Here is a 16,672-nt window from a genome sequence, read left to right as displayed (position 1 = left end):
CTCCTTAACTACCAATCTACCACTCAAATAGATATTATTTGGTACAAATCCTCATAGAACTGTTCTTTAAAGCACGTAAGCATTATATATTTATGACTATAATTACTTTAAGCCATTCTGTAAGTATATATTTATTTATTATGATTATTGTATTTTAAGACATGTGTCCTTACATATTAAATACCATGATTATTTAACCAAAATGTACTTCCTTTATATTAGTTAAGAAAATTATAATGCAATCAGCAAAATCAGAGAAAAACAGGCAGTATGAAAATCTTTGAAAATTGAATTATTTGTTTCAACTAATGTTCTCTTGTGAGAAATAGGAACAGTTTCACTCCATTGTTTGCTTTGTCTCAACATTTGTTACTGTAGTTTTTCTGATGATCGCATGTTTCATAATACTTCATATTGAATGATGTTTCCAGGATATTAACAAAACAATGGCTATAGCTTATTATCATCTAGGCCTATATCAATTTTGTTCATGGATTGAGAATAATTAGTGGTGCTAGAATAAAAAAAATTAAAGTGGAACAGAAAACAAAAATTCCTATTTCCATTTCCTAAGCACTTTGATATAATTTCTTAGCTACAAGAAGTTAAAACCTAAATTAATTAAATCTAAGAATCTATTTTCATAAGAAACATAATTATTTAAAAAACTAAATTCCTGATATTATTACTTTTGAGGTTCAATAGCTCTATTTATTTTCTATAATTTGTGTGTTTTTACACTTCAGATGTGTTGGCACAAGTGAATAATAGATATATGTTTTTTCTTATAATGATTTCAGGCTGACTCAAATTATTTTCTTTAATTTGCATCTAGTATGGAATTATTTTGGACTTTAAGTAGTTCTCAATAATGTGAACAAGAATAAATTATTTTTTTTGTCTTGGCTTCCTTGGAATTTATGTATTTTATTTCATTGCTGATTGAACATTAAACTTTATATTCTTCTTATGATTTAATTTTCAAAGAACAATCCACTTTGCAGTATGAGTGCATACTTGCACTGTGTTCCTTGAACACTGAGTTAATATTTTGTGTTTATTGTTTTATTAGAAACATCTATTTAAAGTTCATGTTTAAACTAAAATTTCAAAACGCTATGAATATTCTAAGCTCATGTTTTGATTTTTACTGTCTTTCTTTAACTTTTTAGAGTGGATTTTTTTTTTACTAAAATTAGACTTCATTCAAAGAAAAACTCATAAAAAATAATTTTAGTAATACAATTTCCTTTTCCATGTAAAATATAGACCATTTTTTTTGCTAGAATGTATGATGTCCACACCATGAAAACAAGGTAAAAGAAAAAAAATCAGCTTATATTTTATTCAGTTATGTTGAAAAATGTTGAACAAATTATTTAATTAAAATTTTCACCAATTCAAAACCATTAGTGAGTTCCATTTTACTTCATTATTGTTGTGGCTTATTATTATTTTTTTGCTATTATTGTTATTGTGTTTTTAAACAGCCCAGTACAATGCAACTGTAGTTATAGTAGTGATTCTTACGAGAGGTAAGAGCACACCATCTCCCTAAAGTGTGTAAATTTGAGGAAAGTTAAACGGTTTGAAAAAGCACTCAAGGTGACTATGTTAGCCTCACCTTTGCCAGCAGGACCTCTCCCCTTGAGAATCACTGTTTAATATCAAGTGGAGTAAGGCATGTGTTCTTCACATTTTTCAGATGAAGCAAGTGATGTTTATGTGGTACATAAGGTTTGCGGTACTAATCTGCACATTTATTGCCAGTTGTGCCTCATGTAATCTCTTTGCTTATGCTCCAAGTGCTTTTCTTCAGGCTCCTGCAGCCTCAGACACGTGTCACTCGTTACTTTAGGGGGAAATCATTAAAGCCAAACCATTTAGAGGTGAAAATCTTAGTTTTTAAAATTATCAAAGATATTTCTATAGCTTTTTTAAAAATTGAAATAAGTAATCCTATCTTTGTTTACTTCTTCACAGAATAGATAAAGTTCCATGCACTGGGAGTATGCTAGAGGGATGGGACTAATTGGAAATTTTCAGAATCAATAGGAAGAACTTGGTGAGCTCAGACTGAGCAAACTTAGTTCATCCTTTCCCAGAAGACCTTGGTGCCCTGGAGCTGCCCCATGGAGGTGAGTCAACACTGCACATTCTCCGAGGGCACTCTGCTAATGCTACAGGGTTGATATTCTTGTGACCTTCTGGGCAGAGGTGTGCTTCAACAGCTCTTCATCCAGTGACCATACAGCGGGAGTAATGTGCTTCTGTGCCCTGAGATTTTTCTCAGTTCCCACATATTTCTCCTACTCTGGATAACTCTCCTTTAGATGTCCCAAGTAAATTAAATATTCCCAAATGAAAAATGGGGTCTCCGACACCTTAAATACCTAGAGAGGGGTGTTACTGGCATGCAAGGTGAAGTCCTATAGCTGGCCAATGAAGGATTAGACAGAAAAAAAATCAAATATCCTCTATAGTTTGGAAAAGGTAAAACCCATACACACTGTTACTTTATTCTTCCCAATTCTCAACAACAGAGTTGGATAAGTCACAAGAAATCATGTATATCAGTAGTTGAACCAGAATAGAGTTGGATTATCCAGTATTACTGACCTGATTAGGGGAAATTAATGTGGTGGCACTGCAAGGTCAAAAGCCACAATTTATTTTCAGTTCTTAGATATCATCATTATCATCTCCAGCTTTACAGTATGTCAGGAACCCTGAAAACCATGGACAAATAGCTTAAACCACATGGAAGCCAAGAAGACTGGTCAGTAACCACATGTGAAACAAAGACAGGTAAATTATATGTGTATGGAATATTAGAATGCTGGGAGGTCTCCAGTTTTGAATAGAGTCAAAGCCAAAGAAATATTATTATTCTGTGATTCCAAGTTCCACTGAAACTCTGTCCCTCCATGGATTAGGAAAGCAAAACAGCTGTTTTTAATTTACTCTGCTTAATAGACTATAAATTGAAATGTAGATATTTTGTCACAGAGAAATATAAGACAAATGTGTTTTCCCTTCCCATTGAATTCCTCCAAACCCAGAGAATATACTTATATAATTTTTGTGTGTCTTAGCTCTTAACATTGCAAAAAATTAAACATATGTTACGGGTGATGATTGTTTGGAATGCAGATGGCTTCAAATTTTATACCATAAAAAGTATCAGAAGTGTATAATCTCATGCTCTTCTTCTTGTTTATTTATGGCTTTCCCAAAGTTTCCATGTAAAAAAAAAAACACTCTTATTACCAATATGGTATCAGTATAGCATTTTAAGTACAAACATAATATAGGGTGTAACCTGTTTCTGCAGATTTTTTCAAAACCTTTCCCTTTTGGAAATTTGCAAGAAAGATCTTGATCCCTAAGGATTGCAAACACTTGAAATGAGGCAAATTCTTCATCATCACCATGCACACACACTCAGACACACGTTCTCCTCATAAGGACCTACTTTTGGATTTGTGTTTCAAAATTCCCTTTTTCACATGGCATACACCAGACAGATTACTTGGAAGCTTCTAATTTCATAAGAACCAAGGCTCTTCTGTTCTGGTCATTCCTCTGTCTTCTGATCATTTAGAACTTCAGTCTTACTTAAGGTGGTAAGTAAACAAATCTATAAACTCTAGGAGACTATGACATTATTTTTCTCGGACTCAAGGTAGGTAGGTGTATTAGTCAGCGGTCTCTAGGGAAACAGAACCAACAGGATATACCTGTAAAGAGTAAGCGATTTTACAAAATTGTCACATGTGACCAGGGGGATGTACAAGTCCAAATTCTGTAGGGCAGGCTGCAAGCCAGGAACAAGAATGGAAGTCCTAAATGAGTTCCCCAGGGAAAGCTGTCTGAAGTAGAAATGGGAATTCTTTCTGCTGACTGTTAAAATTGCTTCTCCTGTAAAGGCCTTCAAATGATTGGATGAGAGGGGCTTATCACTGAAGGCAAAGTTTTCAATTGATTACAGGTATAATCAGCCACAGATACAATCAACTCATTGATGATTTAAGTTCATGAAATGTACTCATAGTCCAGCACTTGCTCGACCAAACAACTGGGCACTATTACCCGGCCAAGTTGACACCTGAGTCTAACCATCACAGTAGGCTTCTGTGAATATAGTAATTAAGTTAGAGTTTTGTAGTAAAATCTTGGTTTAAACAGTGAATCTGAATTTTCTAGCTGATTAACCCTGGGCAAACAGAGAAACTTTCTAAACCTTGGTGCCTGTGTCTGGAGATGTCTCAGTATAATATTAACACCCTCACAGGATCCTGGGGAGGATACAATGAAGTATAGAAAGGGAGCAGCACAATGTCAATGTCAGTAAATTAAAACTGTTATCACTATGATTATGAATAAAGAAAACAATTTTAGCATCAAAATACTTTTACCTTAACATCTAAGAAGTTTAAGATTTTGAGATATATGTCTCTTTAGTGCTGCAAAGTGACATATTCTATTTACCTCTCTTCTTTTTCCTGTCTGCTCATTCCTCTCTTACTCAGGTTTAAGATTTGTGTGTAGCTTTATCATAACTAGTTCAATTTTTCCATCAATTTAATTCCTTCAGCACCTAAGTCAACTATCCCCTCCTAAACTTTACTCTTATGTATTTTCCCATGTAAAATCAAGTTACTCAGATGTAGGTATGGGTTGTTTGCTTTGGCTGATCTGATTCAGTGCTCATTTTAAAATGTTTATCTTTCCACGAAATTTTCTAATGTCACATGATTTTAGGTGCATAGCCAGGGTTTATGACAGACTTTTAAATTAATAACTTATTTAATGATTTACGTAGGCCTCTGGTACAATACTTCTCAAGATGTTTTTTCAGATGAACCCAACTTCTGTACCAAAAATGAATCTATCTACATTATTTAAAAGTGCATGAAATGCATGCATTCTCTAGTTCTTCCATATAGATATGAAACTATAAATCACGCAGCACATTATGAGTATCATTGAATTTATAATTCATATATTCTTAGTGTCCTTAATAATGTTGATCTGTGCAACAATACATGCTTAATCACACTTAACATTTAATGCTTATAAGAGAGTCTTGGAACCAAAGGAAATTTAAATCTCACATGATAAGTTGAGTTTGATTTCAGCCTGTGCCACTTTGTCTTTACAAGCATCAACCTTAATGAAATTTTGAAGTGTTTCCTATAGAGTATCTATTAAATAATGGTTAAACCAGTGTCTCTCAGTGTACCAGTTGTCAAAATTCCTTCTCTTTCTTCTCCAGATACTGCCTTAACTCTATGTTTTTCTCTAACAACTTATTTTATTAAATGAAATAATTTTATTGGATTTAGATCAATTATCTAGCCAAAGGGAAAAGCTAATAGCTCCTAGTCATTGTATTTCTTGGCCTCAGGAACTGCTATTCATATACATCTGGATCAATCAACATTATAAATAAAGAGCTGAGTGGTGAATAGTAGAAATGTGAAAGAGCAGAGAAGGTTGTAACAATCAGGAATCACTTTGATAATTAATTTTGTATATTTTTTTATATTGATCATAAGTTTTTTAAAATAATTGCTCAAAACTCTTTGAATTTATAGAACACAAAGTGAAAATTGATGTTTGCAAATTAAAACAAAAATTCCTTAGTAGGTCACAGAATCCCAGTATGGAAAACAGAAAGTGACAAAACAAGCTTACAGTATTAAAAACATTTTGGAACAACCTCATTGAAGTGGTGGGAGGAAGAGTTGCAGACCTAAATAAATTTGGAGATAAGTGGATTCTGTAAGAAAAGGCAAAAGAAACAGCAAATGAGCACCGAACTCCAGTTGATATAGTTTCCCACCGATGTACGCATTACCAAATCTGATACCACTTTACCTGTATACTGGAGTTGGCAAGTAAATAGTTGGCAGATGGTAGGATCCAGGTTTTGCGATGTCAGAGTGGGAGATTGTAGAAACGAAAGGAAAGGAGGCTACGATGACTCATGTGGTAATGGAACAGAGTTGGAGACATCAGTATGAACTAATATTTAGCTTTATATAATACAGATGCTTACAAAATAGACATATTTATAGATATGTGTATATACATGGGTTAGTACAGATAAATTCATTTCCTTGCTGCATCATCTGAGCAGGTCTAGAGGCAATGACTCCCAAAAGCAAAATGCCCAAAACTTCATTTCTAATACCATTAAAAATAAATAATGCTCCTAGGAAAAATGACTGATTCTAGGACTGGGGCAGGAAATATACAAGATGAATCTGGAGCATATTGTAATGGCAGAAAATAAGAAAGCCTTAAACCAAAGAAATGAAAAAATGGAAACATATAAAAGAACCACAATGATGGAGACATGGCAAAGAGAAAGAAGAGCCAACTGAAATAGCTCTCAGTGGTACAAAGCTGCAAAAATCTGAGCAGCAAAATAAATTAGACTGGAAAATATTCCAATGTGCAAAATAAATATCCCTGAGTCCTTTCTGATATAAATAAATATAGGAGGAGAAAGAATAGACAAATATCTTATGCAGAAGTACTCCAAATAATTTATGCAAATGTTCTAGTCTCAAAGAGGAGAAGCATAATTCCCCACTCTTAAAAGTATGGGCTGCACAAAGTGACACTCTGCCAAAGAGCAAAGTATGAAAAGGAGAAAACTACCTCAACCAGGTGATCAAGATTAACAACAGTCATAAATCATCTTAATGCTATAATACCCTTGATATGATGTGATAAAAATGGAATTTCACTGTGTAGTCCTCCTCCCCCACACCCCAAACCCCTGTCTAATCATGAGAAAAGCAATCCAAATTGAAGGACATTGAACAAAATACCTGACCAGTATCCCCCCAAACTCTCCCGGTCATTAGAATCAAGAAATATCTGAATGATTATCGCAGCCAAGAAGAGCAGAAGGAGATATGACTATTTAATGTAATGTGGTGTCCTTGATGGGTCCTGGAAAAGAAAGAAAGAAACAAACAAATAAGGGAAACTGGGTATGGGCTATATGGGGGCTCTCTGCACTATAATTTCAGTATTTAAGTAAATCTAAAGTATTCTAAAAGAAGAAGTTCCTTTTAAAAATCTGTATTGACATGTGTGCTGGTTATAAATAAATCAGGACAATCAAGAAGATATTTTTAAACTGTAGCAAAACACTCAGCTTTTTGGAGAAAGATTTCTGTAATGTATATTTAGAGACTGTTATAGAGTTATATATGCTCATATATATATATGTTTGTGTATATAATAAATATATGTACATAAATATGTATTTATAAGTTGTATGCTTTCTAGGGAGGAAAAATGATGTTTTCAAGTTAAAATTTCATGAGTAATTTCATATACATTTTATCATTTCTTTTAAGGAGGTAAGCAAAAGATATTGCTATCCATAACTTTATAATTAGGTAACTAAAGCTTAAACAAGTTAAACCACTTTTTCAGTTCCAGAACAGAGTCAACATATGGGATAGAAATTTGATCTCTAATACAGTAATTTCAACTTTGACCTTAAATAATATTATTAATCATATGAAGTATAACATCTTACTTGAGTGCTAAAATTTACTTTGTTTTTAAAGTTTCCAAGGTTAAATAGTGTTCAACTACAAGTAAACATGTAATTGTACATATTCTCTCTGACTTTCTTCAATATTAGAAACTACTTTTCATTTTAACTGAAAAAGGAAGAAACTTTTCTAGGTATTTTCATAGCAGGTCTTTGATTCATGAAAGTATTTGGTCTCTAGATGCCCAACCTTTGAAACAAACTTATCTGCCAATGCACTACAACATTATAACCAATAAAAGAAATCCAAACAACTGAGTCTTTCTAGTTTATCCTTTGCAAAGAGTTCAGGCCTTCTGATGCTATCCTTATTTATTCTTTTCACTTCTGATACTGAGCTAATGGCTACTTTATTTTGCTTTCTGTGTTAGATTGGCAACAAGGAGTACTTGTCCTCAATTAAAATAGAAAGCCACTAATCTGCTCTTTCTACATATTTGCATTTGGTGGACATTTCTTAAAAATGGAGTCAAGCAATTCGTGGTCCTTGGCATCTTGCTTCTTTTACTTTGCAAATATTTTTTGAGATTCACCTGTATATTTTAGCATGCATCAGTAGCTTAATCATTTTTATTGACAAGTTATCATTCCATTGGTTGTATATACCACATTTTGTTTATCCATGGAGTAGTTGATGGACATTTAGACTAGTTCCAGTTTTGACTACTATCAATAATACCACAAGGATCATTAACCTACAAATCTTTGTATGGACATATATTTTCATTTCTCTTAAGTATATTCTTAGAAATGAAATTACTGAGTCATATTGAACATTCATTTTTAATTTTATACGAAACTTCCAAAATGTTTTCTAAAGCAGCTATATCATTTTATGTCCTGCTCACCTCCAAGAATGTATGAAAGGTCCAGATTCTGCACATCTTTGACAAGGTTTGTTATTGTTTGTATGTGTATGTGATTTTTTTTTAAAAGAGGTACCTGGGATTAAACCTGAGACCTCGTATACAAGACGCAGGCACTCAACAACTGAGCTATTCCTGCTCATTATGTGTGAAGTGGTATTCAAAGTAGTTAAAATTGACATTTCTCCAGTGATTAATGTTTTGAGTATCTTTTCTTATACTAATTAACCATTCATGTATCTTCTTTAGTAAAGTGTTTATTTAAATAATTTGACTTTATTTAAGAAATTATTTGTTTCCTTTTAATTGAGTCTTAAAGTTTTTCATGTTTTCTGAATACGAATTCTTTATTGGGTGTATAATTTGCAAATATTTCCCCCAGACTTGGCTTATCTTTTCATTTTCTCAATGATAGCTTCTGAGGTGCAAAAGTTTTAAATTATGCAAAGTCCAATTATTAAATTTTTCTTTCATGGATCTTACTTTTGGTGTCACATCTAAGAGCTCTTGCCTGGTTCAATTCCATGAGTATTCTCACATATTTTATTCTTAATGTTTTATACTTTAGATTATGCATTTAGGTCTCTCATATATCTTAAGTAAATTTTTGTGTATGGTGGGGGTAAGGGTCTAGGTTCTTTTTTTTTATGTTGATATCCAATTGCACCAGCATCATTTGTTGAAAATAATATTTTCCACACTGACTTAAACAGATTGTCAAAACAAATTGGCCATAAAATTATTTCTATTCTCTTAATTCTGTCAATTACTTTCTGTGTCTCTCTTTATTCCAATACCACACTGCCTTTCTTATTGTGGCTTTGTAAGTTCTAAAACTGAGTAGTGTTGCTCCTCCAACTTGGTTCTTGTTTCTATCCTTTATTTTGGTTGTTCTGGGCCCTTTGAATTTTCATATACATTTTAGAATAACTCAATTTTTTAAAAGTAAGCCTGGCAGGATTTTAAAATATTTTTTTATTAGAGAAGTTGCAAGCTTACAAAGCAATCATGCATACTGTGCAGAATTCCCACACATCACCCCTCCACCAACACCTTGCATTGTTGTGGATCATTTGTTACAAATTGTGGAAGATGATCATCAGACTACTATCACTATTGCCCATAACTTACATACAATAATATCTCTGGGTTCATAATTCCACTTGCCCAAGGTAAAACCTTAGAAAATCACCAGCCTCCTCTGCCGCTAATAAACAAGCAAATGAACCTTAAAAATAACTCACCTATTTAGTCCTTTAAATTCTTAAATGAGTAATTTCAGGGAATTAAGTCCTGGACATAATCCATCTGTTGGGTAAAAGTAACAGCAGAAGCATTCAACATTCATGAGTATCAGTGTTTGCAAAGTCTCATGCTTGTGTAGAACTGAAGTCATAGAGAGGGACCCAGGGCTACTATTTCCTCTAGAGCTTGACTGGCAGGTAGCAAGAGTGTCAGCAGTATTTTCATAAGGAAGCTCTGCAGTGGTGTTTATGGCATGTTTCCTCATAGTTTAGAATTAAGCCTGTTTTCTATAAAGTCCAACAATTCTATAAACCACTGAACTATCTACCAGTAGACGCCTTTCTGTTTTAACATACAAAGCCATTTTCTTTATTGCAACTGGCAATCCAGATTGATATAATATCCTATACTATCCTGGAGTATATAATAATAACCACAAATGAAAGAACATTCTCAGTTAGTAACCAAATTTAATTCAAAATAAAATTGATTGAAAGACATTTTGAACTCCCTGAGATATAACAGTTTTTTTTTTTTTTAATTTTTTTTTTTAATTTTTTTTTTATTTTTATTTTTTAAAGATTTATTTATTTAATCCCCCCCCTCCCCTGGTTGTCTGTTCTTGGTGTCTATTTGCTGCGTCTTGTTTCTTTGTCTGCTTTTCTTTCTTTGTCCGCTTCTGTTGTCGTCAGCGGCACAGGAAGTGTGGGCGGCGCCATTCCTGGGCAGGCTGCACTTTCTTTTCACGCTGGGCGGCTTTCCTCACAGGCGCACTCCTTGCGCGTGGGGCTCCCCTACGCGGGGGACACCCTTGCGTGGCACGGCACTCCTTGCGCGCATCAGCACTGCGCATGGCCAGCTCCACACGGGTCAAGGAGGCCCGGGGTTTGAACCGCGGACCTCCCATATGGTAGACGGACGCCCTAACCACTGGGCCAAAGTCCGTTTCCCGAGATATAACAGTTTTAAAAAATCTTCCTAAACTTCACTATCTTGCAGAAGTAATCTGGGTAATCATATGAATTTATAAACAAGGTACAACTGCAAACTTGTTTTTGATATAAGTAATTTAACCAAAAAAAGCTGTTCAGAAAGGGCAAAAAAAAAAAAAAAAAAAGGGAAGGATTTAGACACAAATGATATTAAGACATTAGCATTTTTATGCGAGCTGGAATTCATGATTATATGGTAAGCACTTTCAATTACTTCCATAGGCTCAAACAGAATTCAGAGCTGAAAATTTTGTTCGTCTTAAATTATTAAACCATGATTTAGAAAGGTGAAAACAACCTTAAGTATATTCACACTCCTGTTAAGAATTACAGAGAATTATACAAGTAAATGAAATCCCACATTACTTTATTATTCACTATATAAAGTACTTAAGTTATAAAATTGAAATCTTCTCACAGCAGCTAAGTTTCTGCATTTATTCATATGTGTTAGATGCACTGTATCATCCTAGTAGTTAATTTGTCACTAAAGATGGTATAATGTTTCCTTTTCTTTAATTTTTTTTCCTGTACATGCAAACACACAAATAAAGGAGGTATTTTGAAGACTTGCTAGATTCCATTCTTGTGTTCTCTGAAATATGGGTATATGGCAGTGATTTATTTGGCAATACATGTGAAAATTTAAACAGAGTCACCAAGGTCTATGTGTGTTCAGAGGACTTTTTAAACTACACATGAAATATTCACTACATTTAAACACGACCTTGTTTCTTCTTTTCCACTGCTTGCCACACATGACCCACAGGATGAAATAGAAGCCAAAGTCACAGATGGAAGCAGTGATAGAATTCTTCAGTCCATGGATATCAGCTCATTTGGCAATCTTAAGCTTCTCTTTTTCTACACTATTTGAAACTTTGGCCAAACTCTAGAGACTATTATATATAGAAATGTAATATCAAGTTTGTTTTTAGGGCAATGAAGACATTTGAAGCCAAGTTTCACAATGCGATTCTAAAATACCCTGAAGATGAATGGCAGCTCTTAAAGTGGAGTGAAATGGTCCAATGCTCTTGAAGGTTATTAATCAGGGCTTCATAGTAAGCGCATAAAACTCCCATTCTCATTTCATCCTTGTCACCCTTATTAACTATTCTATTACTAAGCATCTGTTGCTTTTGAAAGGGAAAGGGGAGTATGAAATGAAAGAATTAATATTTATATAATGTAATTATATGCCAGAAACTGTGATAGATACTTCACTCACATTATTTTGAATAATTCTTAAAAAAGATTTTAATGACTGAAAAGAAATAGACTCATACTATATCCCGATGGGGGGCATTAAGCTGTAACTATTGTTTGTTACTTTGTTGAACTTTTTTTGTTTTGTTTTGTTATTGTAGAAATGCAGTTCTAAACATTCCTACAGCAAAAAGTTTTCCACACATATTTGAAATGAGCAGTAAATTGCTGAAGTTGCTTGAAAAGTGATAGCAAGAAATCAATTTATATTTAGTCTCATGCTTCTCTTGTCATTGTTATATTATTTTTATAATTCTTTCTAAAAACTGCTGATATCTTGCTGTAAATATAAAAATCCAGCAATTTTATCTGTGATCACATGCACAAAAAGCACAAGTGGTTTTTTTTTTCTGTCTTTCAATGAAAACTAGAAGTATAGAGTGAAAATAATCACAGCTCACTTTTGCAAACACAAAACTTCAAGAAGAATGAGGGTACATGGAGAAACTTATTGTTCCAATGCATGAGCATTTCTTTAGTCATAAATTTATTTATATCTTTATTTATTAAACAAACAATACATATTATGTGCCAGATACTGTGGTGGATGTTAGAGAAAAATGGTGAAAAATACAGACCTTCCTTCCACCCTCTAAAACATGTAGCCTAATAGTAATTAGAAGTAGAAAACATATGCAAAAATGTTATACTAAGAGAATACTGGGTATGGAGGTGACAAGGGCTAAGTAATATAGTCTAGAAAAATAATGAAGACCTTCCTAAGAAAATAATTGTAAAACCAAAGTGGGAAGTAAGAATTATCTGTGACTAGAGGATTACAAGTAGCAGGATGATTAGGAATGAATGCCCAGAGGTGAAAACTTTAGTATATTGTAGGACCTTTGATGGGGATGTACTGACTTGAGCACAGGTGTTAAGGGGGGAAGAGGGGTGCCAGAAGAATTCAGCCAGGTCTAGGTCATCTAGAACAGGAAGACATATTAAGGAGTTTTGATTTTATTCTAAGAAATTTGGGAAACCTTTCCAGTGTTTTACATAAGGCATTTGCATAAGCCAATTTGTTTATTAGAAAGATCACTTGGATAGAATGTTGAGTACTGAATGAAGGAAAACATGACTTATGGTGAGGAGGCCAGTATAAAACCTGATTTGATACTCAAATAATACCATATAGCATAGCAGCATAGACTGATAATATAATAGTGGCTTGTTTTATAGGGGAGGGAGTGGAGACAGAAACAAATAAACAAATTTAGAAGAAATTTAGTATGTATTATCATTAGTTCTCAGTGGAAGATTGTGTATGGGCAGAGTAGAGAAGAAGGAACATTCAAAGATGACTCTTTTGGGTCAAGCCCCCAAGTGTTTGGTTGTGCTACATACTGTAAGGTCATTCAAGAAGGAACCAGCACATTAAAGGAAAGAAAATGAAGAGATTACACGTGTGCAAATTGATTTCCATCTTCTTGTAGTTATACAATAGAAGTATTTGACAGGCAAATGGATAAAATATTTGGAACTCAAGAGTGAGCTCTGGGCATAGGATATTGTGATATTGTCGGTATACAGCAGGTAACTGGGGACCTGAAAGTCATTGATCTCACCCAGGTAGATAGAACAGAGTGAAAAGGGAAAAGTTTCTTGTAAAAAACCATAGAGAAATTTGAACCTGGAGAAGGAGTTTTCAAACTCAGATTTCCCCTGGAGCCAGCCAGTAGCGTACTATGAATTAATAAAACAGTCTATTTGTATGAAAATATGTCATACACATGATAAGTGCTTACTGACATTAAAACCAAGAATTCATGGTTCAAAAACTCATGAGATTCAGATCAAATGCCTTTAAGAGAATATAGTAAATCAGCTCTAACCAATTTTTCCAAAAAATTTATAAAGAAAATCTCAAACACTCTGTTATGATTTTTAAATATTGGCCAGTAATTGATGGGAAAAACAAAAAACAAAAAACGCATGAGTCCCAACCAACTATGATGGTGTACCAGATTCTATGTGGGGATAGCTGATGGTGATAACTGTATTAAAAAATAGATGAGAAAAGCCAAACCAAACAAGGAGACTGGTAATGTGAACAGTAATGTGCCAATGCAGTGATCCTAAAGAGTTAATAGAATTCCTAATCCACAACCAAGCAGTGATAAACTGTAGGGTAACAGATCCTTTTGCTTGGAAAGGGTTTAAATATTAAACAGGCTGTATTGACATTTTCACATCATTGTGTTAAAGTCTCCCACTTCCTATTGTTCATTCTTCATCAGGTAGGATTTATAATGCTCCTGTGTGCATAAGTTGCATTGCTATTTGTTCTACTAGCAATTGGAAATAGATTGGAATAGTTTATCTTTTTCAGAAATATTTATCATTTGCAATTTAGCATTTTTTGTTCTTCCAACATATTACTGCAGGAACATACTCATTTTTATTCTTTTAACTTTAAGACATTTTTTCTACTTTTCTCCCTTAAATAGCACTGCAATATATCCTTATTGGAGAGTGTTCTTGATAAGATTTTGCAAATGCTCCAACTAGAACAGAAAGTGGCTGCCAGGATATATGTTGTATGGAATGACAGAAGCACATTTATTTTTTGAGGGGTTTATTGGATGGAAGTCAAACACTATATTGACTTGGCTCTAACAAGGTTTCTCTTATACACCATGTAAGGTCTTATTCTTTCTTGACAAATATGAAGTGCTAACTCCTTTCTCTTGGAGTTGAGGCATGTGCTGCCCAAGCAGAAGGATAAGCATGATAACCCAACAAGTACTTTTCTAATCATGACTTCTGTGATCTAAGTTCAATAGACAGCTAGAACTTTTAAACATTTAGTTTAAAAAATTATGTTTAAATTATCTTAAAATATATCCAATGAAATGTTTTAGCTTTAACATGTATAGCAGTGTTCTAAGCAACTTCTTCAAAATATATTTTTCTTTATCCTTCTTTTTGGAAAGAAACTTGGGACACCCAGTGCTCTATGGATTTCAAAGAGAATGTCAAAGCTGAATTCATTTGTGAAGGATATTATCTGAAGAACTGTGTCAATATAATGGGCCCTCAATTTTCAAACATTTCCTTAAAACTTAATTAATCCCCAAATTTACAATTATCACCATCATCTGTAATTTTCCTTTTAAAATTTAATGAACTATGAGAAAAGAGACTCTGAATGAGAATGCTCTATATTATTATTATTATTTTTTTTTACCACAGGCAGAGAATTGATTGAGAAGCTCTTCCAATGGAGGGGGTCTGAAGAGAGACTTCAGCCCCTATATTATTAATATGCACATACATTATCTGAATTGCTAAAATTGATTTGAGTCATTGAAATAAGTCACTTTTGAATTAAGCATCCTAGAAAAGTACATAATTCATGCAAATATTTTTCTTCTATAAGTACTTCAATCAAAGATCAACAAAGCTAGGGAGTCTGCTATGTTCACCTATCAGCTAAGTAGCCTATTCCTTCATACCATGCTTTTAGGCAAATAACATTCATATTTGTACTACAGAAAAGTCATTATTTACTATGTTTTATAGAGTCTTTGGGTTCCCTTAAATGGAAAAAGCTAAAGATGTTGAACAGTCAAATTAAAAGGTTTAGAGGATAATCAGAAGTCCAGGGAATAAATCATGGAAAGGGTGACACAAGCAGTTATTTTATGCTTCTGCTTTCTTGATAGTCAATTTTATTCTTACCACAAAAGTGCATTTGTTTTCAGCCTCTCTCCATTTCTAAGTGATTCTTCCTTGATTCCAATTTATTTCTTATTTCTGTTTATTTATCATTGCATTTCTAATCTTTAATTCACCCATACCTTGGGCATATAGACAAAGGGTCAGGTAAAATTTAGAAAGAAATTGGAAGAAATAAAGAAAGATTAGCCCTTTTTAGTGCATATTATGTGTCATTAACCATGACAGGCAGTTTGCTATTATCCTTTCCAGTCTTCACACCAGTCCTATGAAATTGGGATTGCAGGAAATATCACAGATATCTCCTCTTAGAATAAGAAGAAGAATTAAATACATTTTAGAACATTAAACTTTCAGCACCATGTTCCAAATCAGGTTTATGGAGTAATTTTTTTCTTAAGCACATAGGGTAGCGGAATGGAAATTTAACTGACAATTTCTCCAATACCTATCTTTTAAACACATGCCATTCAATTTATATATTATTTCCCAACTGAAATAAACCATTATCATTTTTAAAGCATTTTGTGGTAGATTTAATCATGTCCCCCTTAAAAATACGTTCAAGTCCCAACCTCTGGTCCTGCGGGTATGAGCTCCTTTGTAAATAGGAACTTTGAAGAGCCTATTAAGGTGAGACCAAATTTCATCAGGGTGGGCCTTACTTAAACATGACTGGAATCCTTATCGGTTGGAAATCTAGACAGAGACATAGATGACTGAGAAAGAGAAGTAGAACTAGGGACAGAGCAGAAGACAGAAAGAGACAGAAGGCCATGTGACAGAGGAAGAGTTTGAGTTATAGATCACTGGCAAGTCACCACCAGAATGCAGCAGACCTTGGAGAAAGTGTGACCTTTTGACACCCTGATTTTGGATTTCAAGTCTCCAATATTCTGAGACAGCAAATTCCTGTTGTGTAAGCCAACTGGTTTGTGGAATTTGTCATAACACTCCTGGAAAACTAAGATACATGTAAACAAAACATAAGGAAAGAAAAAATGTGTTTTATGTTTGATTTTTCTCAGTAGTATGGG

Source organism: Dasypus novemcinctus, chromosome 1 (genome assembly GCF_030445035.2).
Source record: "Dasypus novemcinctus isolate mDasNov1 chromosome 1, mDasNov1.1.hap2, whole genome shotgun sequence".
Lineage (NCBI taxonomy): Eukaryota > Metazoa > Chordata > Mammalia > Cingulata > Dasypodidae > Dasypus > Dasypus novemcinctus.
The sequence above is the reverse complement of the archived record's forward strand: the minus strand, read 5'-3'. Positions refer to the sequence as shown.